Genomic DNA, 12,320 nt, shown 5'->3' with positions numbered 1-12,320 from the left:
AGGGTTAGGGTTAGGGTTAGGGTTAGGGTTAGGGTTAGGGTTAGGGTTAGGGTTAGGGTTAGGGTTAGGGTTAGGGTTAGGGTTAGGGTTAGGGTTAGGGTTAGGGTTAGGGTTAGGGTTAGGGTTAGGGTTAGGGTTAGGGTTAGGGTTAGGGTTAGGGTTAGGGTTAGGGTTAGGGTTAGGGTTAGGGTTAGGGTTAGGGTTAGGGTTAGGGTTAGGGTTAGGGTTAGGGTTAGGGTTAGGGTTAGGGTTAGGGTTAGGGTTAGGGTTAGGGTTAGGGTTAGGGTTAGGGTTAGGGTTAGGGTTAGGGTTAGGGTTAGGGTTAGGGTTAGGGTTAGGGTTAGGGTTAGGGTTAGGGTTAGGGTTAGGGTTAGGGTTAGGGTTAGGGTTAGGGTTAGGGTTAGGGTTAGGGTTAGGGTTAGGGTTAGGGTTAGGGTTAGGGTTAGGGTTAGGGTTAGGGTTAGGGTTAGGGTTAGGGTTAGGGTTAGGGTTAGGGTTAGGGTTAGGGTTAGGGTTAGGGTTAGGGTTAGGGTTAGGGTTAGGGTTAGGGTTAGGGTTAGGGTTAGGGTTAGGGTTAGGGTTAGGGTTAGGGTTAGGGTTAGGGTTAGGGTTAGGGTTAGGGTTAGGGTTAGGGTTAGGGTTAGGGTTAGGGTTAGGGTTAGGGTTAGGGTTAGGGTTAGGGTTAGGGTTAGGGTTAGGGTTAGGGTTAGGGTTAGGGTTAGGGTTAGGGTTAGGGTTAGGGTTAGGGTTAGGGTTAGGGTTAGGGTTAGGGTTAGGGTTAGGGTTAGGGTTAGGGTTAGGGTTAGGGTTAGGGTTAGGGTTAGGGTTAGGGTTAGGGTTAGGGTTAGGGTTAGGGTTAGGGTTAGGGTTAGGGTTAGGGTTAGGGTTAGGGTTAGGGTTAGGGTTAGGGTTAGGGTTAGGGTTAGGGTTAGGGTTAGGGTTAGGGTTAGGGTTAGGGTTAGGGTTAGGGTTAGGGTTAGGGTTAGGGTTAGGGTTAGGGTTAGGGTTAGGGTTAGGGTTAGGGTTAGGGTTAGGGTTAGGGTTAGGGTTAGGGTTAGGGTTAGGGTTAGGGTTAGGGTTAGGGTTAGGGTTAGGGTTAGGGTTAGGGTTAGGGTTAGGGTTAGGGTTAGGGTTAGGGTTAGGGTTAGGGTTAGGGTTAGGGTTAGGGTTAGGGTTAGGGTTAGGGTTAGGGTTAGGGTTAGGGTTAGGGTTAGGGTTAGGGTTAGGGTTAGGGTTAGGGTTAGGGTTAGGGTTAGGGTTAGGGTTAGGGTTAGGGTTAGGGTTAGGGTTAGGGTTAGGGTTAGGGTTAGGGTTAGGGTTAGGGTTAGGGTTAGGGTTAGGGTTAGGGTTAGGGTTAGGGTTAGGGTTAGGGTTAGGGTTAGGGTTAGGGTTAGGGTTAGGGTTAGGGTTAGGGTTAGGGTTAGGGTTAGGGTTAGGGTTAGGGTTAGGGTTAGGGTTAGGGTTAGGGTTAGGGTTAGGGTTAGGGTTAGGGTTAGGGTTAGGGTTAGGGTTAGGGTTAGGGTTAGGGTTAGGGTTAGGGTTAGGGTTAGGGTTAGGGTTAGGGTTAGGGTTAGGGTTAGGGTTAGGGTTAGGGTTAGGGTTAGGGTTAGGGTTAGGGTTAGGGTTAGGGTTAGGGTTAGGGTTAGGGTTAGGGTTAGGGTTAGGGTTAGGGTTAGGGTTAGGGTTAGGGTTAGGGTTAGGGTTAGGGTTAGGGTTAGGGTTAGGGTTAGGGTTAGGGTTAGGGTTAGGGTTAGGGTTAGGGTTAGGGTTAGGGTTAGGGTTAGGGTTAGGGTTAGGGTTAGGGTTAGGGTTAGGGTTAGGGTTAGGGTTAGGGTTAGGGTTAGGGTTAGGGTTAGGGTTAGGGTTAGGGTTAGGGTTAGGGTTAGGGTTAGGGTTAGGGTTAGGGTTAGGGTTAGGGTTAGGGTTAGGGTTAGGGTTAGGGTTAGGGTTAGGGTTAGGGTTAGGGTTAGGGTTAGGGTTAGGGTTAGGGTTAGGGTTAGGGTTAGGGTTAGGGTTAGGGTTAGGGTTAGGGTTAGGGTTAGGGTTAGGGTTAGGGTTAGGGTTAGGGTTAGGGTTAGGGTTAGGGTTAGGGTTAGGGTTAGGGTTAGGGTTAGGGTTAGGGTTAGGGTTAGGGTTAGGGTTAGGGTTAGGGTTAGGGTTAGGGTTAGGGTTAGGGTTAGGGTTAGGGTTAGGGTTAGGGTTAGGGTTAGGGTTAGGGTTAGGGTTAGGGTTAGGGTTAGGGTTAGGGTTAGGGTTAGGGTTAGGGTTAGGGTTAGGGTTAGGGTTAGGGTTAGGGTTAGGGTTAGGGTTAGGGTTAGGGTTAGGGTTAGGGTTAGGGTTAGGGTTAGGGTTAGGGTTAGGGTTAGGGTTAGGGTTAGGGTTAGGGTTAGGGTTAGGGTTAGGGTTAGGGTTAGGGTTAGGGTTAGGGTTAGGGTTAGGGTTAGGGTTAGGGTTAGGGTTAGGGTTAGGGTTAGGGTTAGGGTTAGGGTTAGGGTTAGGGTTAGGGTTAGGGTTAGGGTTAGGGTTAGGGTTAGGGTTAGGGTTAGGGTTAGGGTTAGGGTTAGGGTTAGGGTTAGGGTTAGGGTTAGGGTTAGGGTTAGGGTTAGGGTTAGGGTTAGGGTTAGGGTTAGGGTTAGGGTTAGGGTTAGGGTTAGGGTTAGGGTTAGGGTTAGGGTTAGGGTTAGGGTTAGGGTTAGGGTTAGGGTTAGGGTTAGGGTTAGGGTTAGGGTTAGGGTTAGGGTTAGGGTTAGGGTTAGGGTTAGGGTTAGGGTTAGGGTTAGGGTTAGGGTTAGGGTTAGGGTTAGGGTTAGGGTTAGGGTTAGGGTTAGGGTTAGGGTTAGGGTTAGGGTTAGGGTTAGGGTTAGGGTTAGGGTTAGGGTTAGGGTTAGGGTTAGGGTTAGGGTTAGGGTTAGGGTTAGGGTTAGGGTTAGGGTTAGGGTTAGGGTTAGGGTTAGGGTTAGGGTTAGGGTTAGGGTTAGGGTTAGGGTTAGGGTTAGGGTTAGGGTTAGGGTTAGGGTTAGGGTTAGGGTTAGGGTTAGGGTTAGGGTTAGGGTTAGGGTTAGGGTTAGGGTTAGGGTTAGGGTTAGGGTTAGGGTTAGGGTTAGGGTTAGGGTTAGGGTTAGGGTTAGGGTTAGGGTTAGGGTTAGGGTTAGGGTTAGGGTTAGGGTTAGGGTTAGGGTTAGGGTTAGGGTTAGGGTTAGGGTTAGGGTTAGGGTTAGGGTTAGGGTTAGGGTTAGGGTTAGGGTTAGGGTTAGGGTTAGGGTTAGGGTTAGGGTTAGGGTTAGGGTTAGGGTTAGGGTTAGGGTTAGGGTTAGGGTTAGGGTTAGGGTTAGGGTTAGGGTTAGGGTTAGGGTTAGGGTTAGGGTTAGGGTTAGGGTTAGGGTTAGGGTTAGGGTTAGGGTTAGGGTTAGGGTTAGGGTTAGGGTTAGGGTTAGGGTTAGGGTTAGGGTTAGGGTTAGGGTTAGGGTTAGGGTTAGGGTTAGGGTTAGGGTTAGGGTTAGGGTTAGGGTTAGGGTTAGGGTTAGGGTTAGGGTTAGGGTTAGGGTTAGGGTTAGGGTTAGGGTTAGGGTTAGGGTTAGGGTTAGGGTTAGGGTTAGGGTTAGGGTTAGGGTTAGGGTTAGGGTTAGGGTTAGGGTTAGGGTTAGGGTTAGGGTTAGGGTTAGGGTTAGGGTTAGGGTTAGGGTTAGGGTTAGGGTTAGGGTTAGGGTTAGGGTTAGGGTTAGGGTTAGGGTTAGGGTTAGGGTTAGGGTTAGGGTTAGGGTTAGGGTTAGGGTTAGGGTTAGGGTTAGGGTTAGGGTTAGGGTTAGGGTTAGGGTTAGGGTTAGGGTTAGGGTTAGGGTTAGGGTTAGGGTTAGGGTTAGGGTTAGGGTTAGGGTTAGGGTTAGGGTTAGGGTTAGGGTTAGGGTTAGGGTTAGGGTTAGGGTTAGGGTTAGGGTTAGGGTTAGGGTTAGGGTTAGGGTTAGGGTTAGGGTTAGGGTTAGGGTTAGGGTTAGGGTTAGGGTTAGGGTTAGGGTTAGGGTTAGGGTTAGGGTTAGGGTTAGGGTTAGGGTTAGGGTTAGGGTTAGGGTTAGGGTTAGGGTTAGGGTTAGGGTTAGGGTTAGGGTTAGGGTTAGGGTTAGGGTTAGGGTTAGGGTTAGGGTTAGGGTTAGGGTTAGGGTTAGGGTTAGGGTTAGGGTTAGGGTTAGGGTTAGGGTTAGGGTTAGGGTTAGGGTTAGGGTTAGGGTTAGGGTTAGGGTTAGGGTTAGGGTTAGGGTTAGGGTTAGGGTTAGGGTTAGGGTTAGGGTTAGGGTTAGGGTTAGGGTTAGGGTTAGGGTTAGGGTTAGGGTTAGGGTTAGGGTTAGGGTTAGGGTTAGGGTTAGGGTTAGGGTTAGGGTTAGGGTTAGGGTTAGGGTTAGGGTTAGGGTTAGGGTTAGGGTTAGGGTTAGGGTTAGGGTTAGGGTTAGGGTTAGGGTTAGGGTTAGGGTTAGGGTTAGGGTTAGGGTTAGGGTTAGGGTTAGGGTTAGGGTTAGGGTTAGGGTTAGGGTTAGGGTTAGGGTTAGGGTTAGGGTTAGGGTTAGGGTTAGGGTTAGGGTTAGGGTTAGGGTTAGGGTTAGGGTTAGGGTTAGGGTTAGGGTTAGGGTTAGGGTTAGGGTTAGGGTTAGGGTTAGGGTTAGGGTTAGGGTTAGGGTTAGGGTTAGGGTTAGGGTTAGGGTTAGGGTTAGGGTTAGGGTTAGGGTTAGGGTTAGGGTTAGGGTTAGGGTTAGGGTTAGGGTTAGGGTTAGGGTTAGGGTTAGGGTTAGGGTTAGGGTTAGGGTTAGGGTTAGGGTTAGGGTTAGGGTTAGGGTTAGGGTTAGGGTTAGGGTTAGGGTTAGGGTTAGGGTTAGGGTTAGGGTTAGGGTTAGGGTTAGGGTTAGGGTTAGGGTTAGGGTTAGGGTTAGGGTTAGGGTTAGGGTTAGGGTTAGGGTTAGGGTTAGGGTTAGGGTTAGGGTTAGGGTTAGGGTTAGGGTTAGGGTTAGGGTTAGGGTTAGGGTTAGGGTTAGGGTTAGGGTTAGGGTTAGGGTTAGGGTTAGGGTTAGGGTTAGGGTTAGGGTTAGGGTTAGGGTTAGGGTTAGGGTTAGGGTTAGGGTTAGGGTTAGGGTTAGGGTTAGGGTTAGGGTTAGGGTTAGGGTTAGGGTTAGGGTTAGGGTTAGGGTTAGGGTTAGGGTTAGGGTTAGGGTTAGGGTTAGGGTTAGGGTTAGGGTTAGGGTTAGGGTTAGGGTTAGGGTTAGGGTTAGGGTTAGGGTTAGGGTTAGGGTTAGGGTTAGGGTTAGGGTTAGGGTTAGGGTTAGGGTTAGGGTTAGGGTTAGGGTTAGGGTTAGGGTTAGGGTTAGGGTTAGGGTTAGGGTTAGGGTTAGGGTTAGGGTTAGGGTTAGGGTTAGGGTTAGGGTTAGGGTTAGGGTTAGGGTTAGGGTTAGGGTTAGGGTTAGGGTTAGGGTTAGGGTTAGGGTTAGGGTTAGGGTTAGGGTTAGGGTTAGGGTTAGGGTTAGGGTTAGGGTTAGGGTTAGGGTTAGGGTTAGGGTTAGGGTTAGGGTTAGGGTTAGGGTTAGGGTTAGGGTTAGGGTTAGGGTTAGGGTTAGGGTTAGGGTTAGGGTTAGGGTTAGGGTTAGGGTTAGGGTTAGGGTTAGGGTTAGGGTTAGGGTTAGGGTTAGGGTTAGGGTTAGGGTTAGGGTTAGGGTTAGGGTTAGGGTTAGGGTTAGGGTTAGGGTTAGGGTTAGGGTTAGGGTTAGGGTTAGGGTTAGGGTTAGGGTTAGGGTTAGGGTTAGGGTTAGGGTTAGGGTTAGGGTTAGGGTTAGGGTTAGGGTTAGGGTTAGGGTTAGGGTTAGGGTTAGGGTTAGGGTTAGGGTTAGGGTTAGGGTTAGGGTTAGGGTTAGGGTTAGGGTTAGGGTTAGGGTTAGGGTTAGGGTTAGGGTTAGGGTTAGGGTTAGGGTTAGGGTTAGGGTTAGGGTTAGGGTTAGGGTTAGGGTTAGGGTTAGGGTTAGGGTTAGGGTTAGGGTTAGGGTTAGGGTTAGGGTTAGGGTTAGGGTTAGGGTTAGGGTTAGGGTTAGGGTTAGGGTTAGGGTTAGGGTTAGGGTTAGGGTTAGGGTTAGGGTTAGGGTTAGGGTTAGGGTTAGGGTTAGGGTTAGGGTTAGGGTTAGGGTTAGGGTTAGGGTTAGGGTTAGGGTTAGGGTTAGGGTTAGGGTTAGGGTTAGGGTTAGGGTTAGGGTTAGGGTTAGGGTTAGGGTTAGGGTTAGGGTTAGGGTTAGGGTTAGGGTTAGGGTTAGGGTTAGGGTTAGGGTTAGGGTTAGGGTTAGGGTTAGGGTTAGGGTTAGGGTTAGGGTTAGGGTTAGGGTTAGGGTTAGGGTTAGGGTTAGGGTTAGGGTTAGGGTTAGGGTTAGGGTTAGGGTTAGGGTTAGGGTTAGGGTTAGGGTTAGGGTTAGGGTTAGGGTTAGGGTTAGGGTTAGGGTTAGGGTTAGGGTTAGGGTTAGGGTTAGGGTTAGGGTTAGGGTTAGGGTTAGGGTTAGGGTTAGGGTTAGGGTTAGGGTTAGGGTTAGGGTTAGGGTTAGGGTTAGGGTTAGGGTTAGGGTTAGGGTTAGGGTTAGGGTTAGGGTTAGGGTTAGGGTTAGGGTTAGGGTTAGGGTTAGGGTTAGGGTTAGGGTTAGGGTTAGGGTTAGGGTTAGGGTTAGGGTTAGGGTTAGGGTTAGGGTTAGGGTTAGGGTTAGGGTTAGGGTTAGGGTTAGGGTTAGGGTTAGGGTTAGGGTTAGGGTTAGGGTTAGGGTTAGGGTTAGGGTTAGGGTTAGGGTTAGGGTTAGGGTTAGGGTTAGGGTTAGGGTTAGGGTTAGGGTTAGGGTTAGGGTTAGGGTTAGGGTTAGGGTTAGGGTTAGGGTTAGGGTTAGGGTTAGGGTTAGGGTTAGGGTTAGGGTTAGGGTTAGGGTTAGGGTTAGGGTTAGGGTTAGGGTTAGGGTTAGGGTTAGGGTTAGGGTTAGGGTTAGGGTTAGGGTTAGGGTTAGGGTTAGGGTTAGGGTTAGGGTTAGGGTTAGGGTTAGGGTTAGGGTTAGGGTTAGGGTTAGGGTTAGGGTTAGGGTTAGGGTTAGGGTTAGGGTTAGGGTTAGGGTTAGGGTTAGGGTTAGGGTTAGGGTTAGGGTTAGGGTTAGGGTTAGGGTTAGGGTTAGGGTTAGGGTTAGGGTTAGGGTTAGGGTTAGGGTTAGGGTTAGGGTTAGGGTTAGGGTTAGGGTTAGGGTTAGGGTTAGGGTTAGGGTTAGGGTTAGGGTTAGGGTTAGGGTTAGGGTTAGGGTTAGGGTTAGGGTTAGGGTTAGGGTTAGGGTTAGGGTTAGGGTTAGGGTTAGGGTTAGGGTTAGGGTTAGGGTTAGGGTTAGGGTTAGGGTTAGGGTTAGGGTTAGGGTTAGGGTTAGGGTTAGGGTTAGGGTTAGGGTTAGGGTTAGGGTTAGGGTTAGGGTTAGGGTTAGGGTTAGGGTTAGGGTTAGGGTTAGGGTTAGGGTTAGGGTTAGGGTTAGGGTTAGGGTTAGGGTTAGGGTTAGGGTTAGGGTTAGGGTTAGGGTTAGGGTTAGGGTTAGGGTTAGGGTTAGGGTTAGGGTTAGGGTTAGGGTTAGGGTTAGGGTTAGGGTTAGGGTTAGGGTTAGGGTTAGGGTTAGGGTTAGGGTTAGGGTTAGGGTTAGGGTTAGGGTTAGGGTTAGGGTTAGGGTTAGGGTTAGGGTTAGGGTTAGGGTTAGGGTTAGGGTTAGGGTTAGGGTTAGGGTTAGGGTTAGGGTTAGGGTTAGGGTTAGGGTTAGGGTTAGGGTTAGGGTTAGGGTTAGGGTTAGGGTTAGGGTTAGGGTTAGGGTTAGGGTTAGGGTTAGGGTTAGGGTTAGGGTTAGGGTTAGGGTTAGGGTTAGGGTTAGGGTTAGGGTTAGGGTTAGGGTTAGGGTTAGGGTTAGGGTTAGGGTTAGGGTTAGGGTTAGGGTTAGGGTTAGGGTTAGGGTTAGGGTTAGGGTTAGGGTTAGGGTTAGGGTTAGGGTTAGGGTTAGGGTTAGGGTTAGGGTTAGGGTTAGGGTTAGGGTTAGGGTTAGGGTTAGGGTTAGGGTTAGGGTTAGGGTTAGGGTTAGGGTTAGGGTTAGGGTTAGGGTTAGGGTTAGGGTTAGGGTTAGGGTTAGGGTTAGGGTTAGGGTTAGGGTTAGGGTTAGGGTTAGGGTTAGGGTTAGGGTTAGGGTTAGGGTTAGGGTTAGGGTTAGGGTTAGGGTTAGGGTTAGGGTTAGGGTTAGGGTTAGGGTTAGGGTTAGGGTTAGGGTTAGGGTTAGGGTTAGGGTTAGGGTTAGGGTTAGGGTTAGGGTTAGGGTTAGGGTTAGGGTTAGGGTTAGGGTTAGGGTTAGGGTTAGGGTTAGGGTTAGGGTTAGGGTTAGGGTTAGGGTTAGGGTTAGGGTTAGGGTTAGGGTTAGGGTTAGGGTTAGGGTTAGGGTTAGGGTTAGGGTTAGGGTTAGGGTTAGGGTTAGGGTTAGGGTTAGGGTTAGGGTTAGGGTTAGGGTTAGGGTTAGGGTTAGGGTTAGGGTTAGGGTTAGGGTTAGGGTTAGGGTTAGGGTTAGGGTTAGGAGGTTAGGGTTAGGGTTAGGGTTAGGGTTAGGGTTAGGGTTAGGGTTAGGGTTAGGGTTAGGGTTAGGGTTAGGGTTATAGGGTTAGGGTTAGGGTTAGGGTTAGGGTTAGGGTTAGGGTTAGGGTTAGGGTTAGGGTTAGGGTTAGGGTTAGGGTTAGGGTTAGGGTTAGGGTTAGGGTTAGGGTTAGGGTTAGGGTTAGGGTTAGGGTTAGGGTTAGGGTTAGGGTTAGGGTTAGGGTTAGGGTTAGGGTTAGGGTTAGGGTTAGGGTTAGGGTTAGGGTTAGGGTTAGGGTTAGGGTTAGGGTTAGGGTTAGGGTTAGGGTTAGGGTTAGGGTTAGGGTTAGGGTTAGGGTTAGGGTTAGGGTTAGGGTTAGGGTTAGGGTTAGGGTTAGGGTTAGGGTTAGGGTTAGGGTTAGGGTTAGGGTTAGGGTTAGGGTTAGGGTTAGGGTTAGGGTTAGGGTTAGGGTTAGGGTTAGGGTTAGGGTTAGGGTTAGGGTTAGGGTTAGGGTTAGGGTTAGGGTTAGGGTTAGGGTTAGGGTTAGGGTTAGGGTTAGGGTTAGGGTTAGGGTTAGGGTTAGGGTTAGGGTTAGGGTTAGGGTTAGGGTTAGGGTTAGGGTTAGGGTTAGGGTTAGGGTTAGGGTTAGGGTTAGGGTTAGGGTTAGGGTTAGGGTTAGGGTTAGGGTTAGGGTTAGGGTTAGGGTTAGGGTTAGGGTTAGGGTTAGGGTTAGGGTTAGGGTTAGGGTTAGGGTTAGGGTTAGGGTTAGGGTTAGGGTTAGGGTTAGGGTTAGGGTTAGGGTTAGGGTTAGGGTTAGGGTTAGGGTTAGGGTTAGGGTTAGGGTTAGGGTTAGGGTTAGGGTTAGGGTTAGGGTTAGGGTTAGGGTTAGGGTTAGGGTTAGGGTTAGGGTTAGGGTTAGGGTTAGGGTTAGGGTTAGGGTTAGGGTTAGGGTTAGGGTTAGGGTTAGGGTTAGGGTTAGGGTTAGGGTTAGGGTTAGGGTTAGGGTTAGGGTTAGGGTTAGGGTTAGGGTTAGGGTTAGGGTTAGGGTTAGGGTTAGGGTTAGGGTTAGGGTTAGGGTTAGGGTTAGGGTTAGGGTTAGGGTTAGGGTTAGGGTTAGGGTTAGGGTTAGGGTTAGGGTTAGGGTTAGGGTTAGGGTTAGGGTTAGGGTTAGGGTTAGGGTTAGGGTTAGGGTTAGGGTTAGGGTTAGGGTTAGGGTTAGGGTTAGGGTTAGGGTTAGGGTTAGGGTTAGGGTTAGGGTTAGGGTTAGGGTTAGGGTTAGGGTTAGGGTTAGGGTTAGGGTTAGGGTTAGGGTTAGGGTTAGGGTTAGGGTTAGGGTTAGGGTTAGGGTTAGGGTTAGGGTTAGGGTTAGGGTTAGGGTTAGGGTTAGGGTTAGGGTTAGGGTTAGGGTTAGGGTTAGGGTTAGGGTTAGGGTTAGGGTTAGGGTTAGGGTTAGGGTTAGGGTTAGGGTTAGGGTTAGGGTTAGGGTTAGGGTTAGGGTTAGGGTTAGGGTTAGGGTTAGGGTTAGGGTTAGGGTTAGGGTTAGGGTTAGGGTTAGGGTTAGGGTTAGGGTTAGGGTTAGGGTTAGGGTTAGGGTTAGGGTTAGGGTTAGGGTTAGGGTTAGGGTTAGGGTTAGGGTTAGGGTTAGGGTTAGGGTTAGGGTTAGGGTTAGGGTTAGGGTTAGGGTTAGGGTTAGGGTTAGGGTTAGGGTTAGGGTTAGGGTTAGGGTTAGGGTTAGGGTTAGGGTTAGGGTTAGGGTTAGGGTTAGGGTTAGGGTTAGGGTTAGGGTTAGGGTTAGGGTTAGGGTTAGGGTTAGGGTTAGGGTTAGGGTTAGGGTTAGGGTTAGGGTTAGGGTTAGGGTTAGGGTTAGGGTTAGGGTTAGGGTTAGGGTTAGGGTTAGGGTTAGGGTTAGGGTTAGGGTTAGGGTTAGGGTTAGGGTTAGGGTTAGGGTTAGGGTTAGGGTTAGGGTTAGGGTTAGGGTTAGGGTTAGGGTTAGGGTTAGGGTTAGGGTTAGGGTTAGGGTTAGGGTTAGGGTTAGGGTTAGGGTTAGGGTTAGGGTTAGGGTTAGGGTTAGGGTTAGGGTTAGGGTTAGGGTTAGGGTTAGGGTTAGGGTTAGGGTTAGGGTTAGGGTTAGGGTTAGGGTTAGGGTTAGGGTTAGGGTTAGGGTTAGGGTTAGGGTTAGGGTTAGGGTTAGGGTTAGGGTTAGGGTTAGGGTAGGGTTAGGGTTAGGGTTAGGGTTAGGGTTAGGGTTAGGGTTAGGGTTAGGGTTAGGGTTAGGGTTAGGGTTAGGGTTAGGGTTAGGGTTAGGGTTAGGGTTAGGGTTAGGGTTAGGGTTAGGGTTAGGGTTAGGGTTAGGGTTAGGGTTAGGGTTAGGGTTAGGGTTAGGGTTAGGGTTAGGGTTAGGGTTAGGGTTAGGGTTAGGGTTAGGGTTAGGGTTAGGGTTAGGGTTAGGGTTAGGGTTAGGGTTAGGGTTAGGGTTAGGGTTAGGGTTAGGGTTAGGGTTAGGGTTAGGGTTAGGGTTAGGGTTAGGGTTAGGGTTAGGGTTAGGGTTAGGGTTAGGGTTAGGGTTAGGGTTAGGGTTAGGGTTAGGGTTAGGGTTAGGGTTAGGGTTAGGGTTAGGGTTAGGGTTAGGGTTAGGGTTAGGGTTAGGGTTAGGGTTAGGGTTAGGGTTAGGGTTAGGGTTAGGGTTAGGGTTAGGGTTAGGGTTAGGGTTAGGGTTAGGGTTAGGGTTAGGGTTAGGGTTAGGGTTAGGGTTAGGGTTAGGGTTAGGGTTAGGGTTAGGGTTAGGGTTAGGGTTAGGGTTAGGGTTAGGGTTAGGGTTAGGGTTAGGGTTAGGGTTAGGGTTAGGGTTAGGGTTAGGGTTAGGGTTAGGGTTAGGGTTAGGGTTAGGGTTAGGGTTAGGGTTAGGGTTAGGGTTAGGGTTAGGGTTAGGGTTAGGGTTAGGGTTAGGGTTAGGGTTAGGGTTAGGGTTAGGGTTAGGGTTAGGGTTAGGGTTAGGGTTAGGGTTAGGGTTAGGGTTAGGGTTAGGGTTAGGGTTAGGGTTAGGGTTAGGGTTAGGGTTAGGGTTAGGGTTAGGGTTAGGGTTAGGGTTAGGGTTAGGGTTAGGGTTAGGGTTAGGGTTAGGGTTAGGGTTAGGGTTAGGGTTAGGGTTAGGGTTAGGGTTAGGGTTAGGGTTAGGGTTAGGGTTAGGGTTAGGGTTAGGGTTAGGGTTAGGGTTAGGGTTAGGGTTAGGGTTAGGGTTAGGGTTAGGGTTAGGGTTAGGGTTAGGGTTAGGGTTAGGGTTAGGGTTAGGGTTAGGGTTAGGGTTAGGGTTAGGGTTAGGGTTAGGGTTAGGGTTAGGGTTAGGGTTAGGGTTAGGGTTAGGGTTAGGGTTAGGGTTAGGGTTAGGGTTAGGGTTAGGGTTAGGGTTAGGGTTAGGGTTAGGGTTAGGGTTAGGGTTAGGGTTAGGGTTAGGGTTAGGGTTAGGGTTAGGGTTAGGGTTAGGGTTAGGGTTAGGGTTAGGGTTAGGGTTAGGGTTAGGGTTAGGGTTAGGGTTAGGGTTAGGGTTAGGGTTAGGGTTAGGGTTAGGGTTAGGGTTAGGGTTAGGGTTAGGGTTAGGGTTAGGGTTAGGGTTAGGGTTAGGGTTAGGGTTAGGGTTAGGGTTAGGGTTAGGGTTAGGGTTAGGGTTAGGGTTAGGGTTAGGGTTAGGGTTAGGGTTAGGGTTAGGGTTAGGGTTAGGGTTAGGGTTAGGGTTAGGGTTAGGGTTAGGGT

This window comes from Asterias amurensis, chromosome 11 (genome assembly GCF_032118995.1).
Source record: "Asterias amurensis chromosome 11, ASM3211899v1".
NCBI lineage: Eukaryota > Metazoa > Echinodermata > Asteroidea > Forcipulatida > Asteriidae > Asterias > Asterias amurensis.
This window is presented reverse-complemented; position numbering follows the sequence as displayed.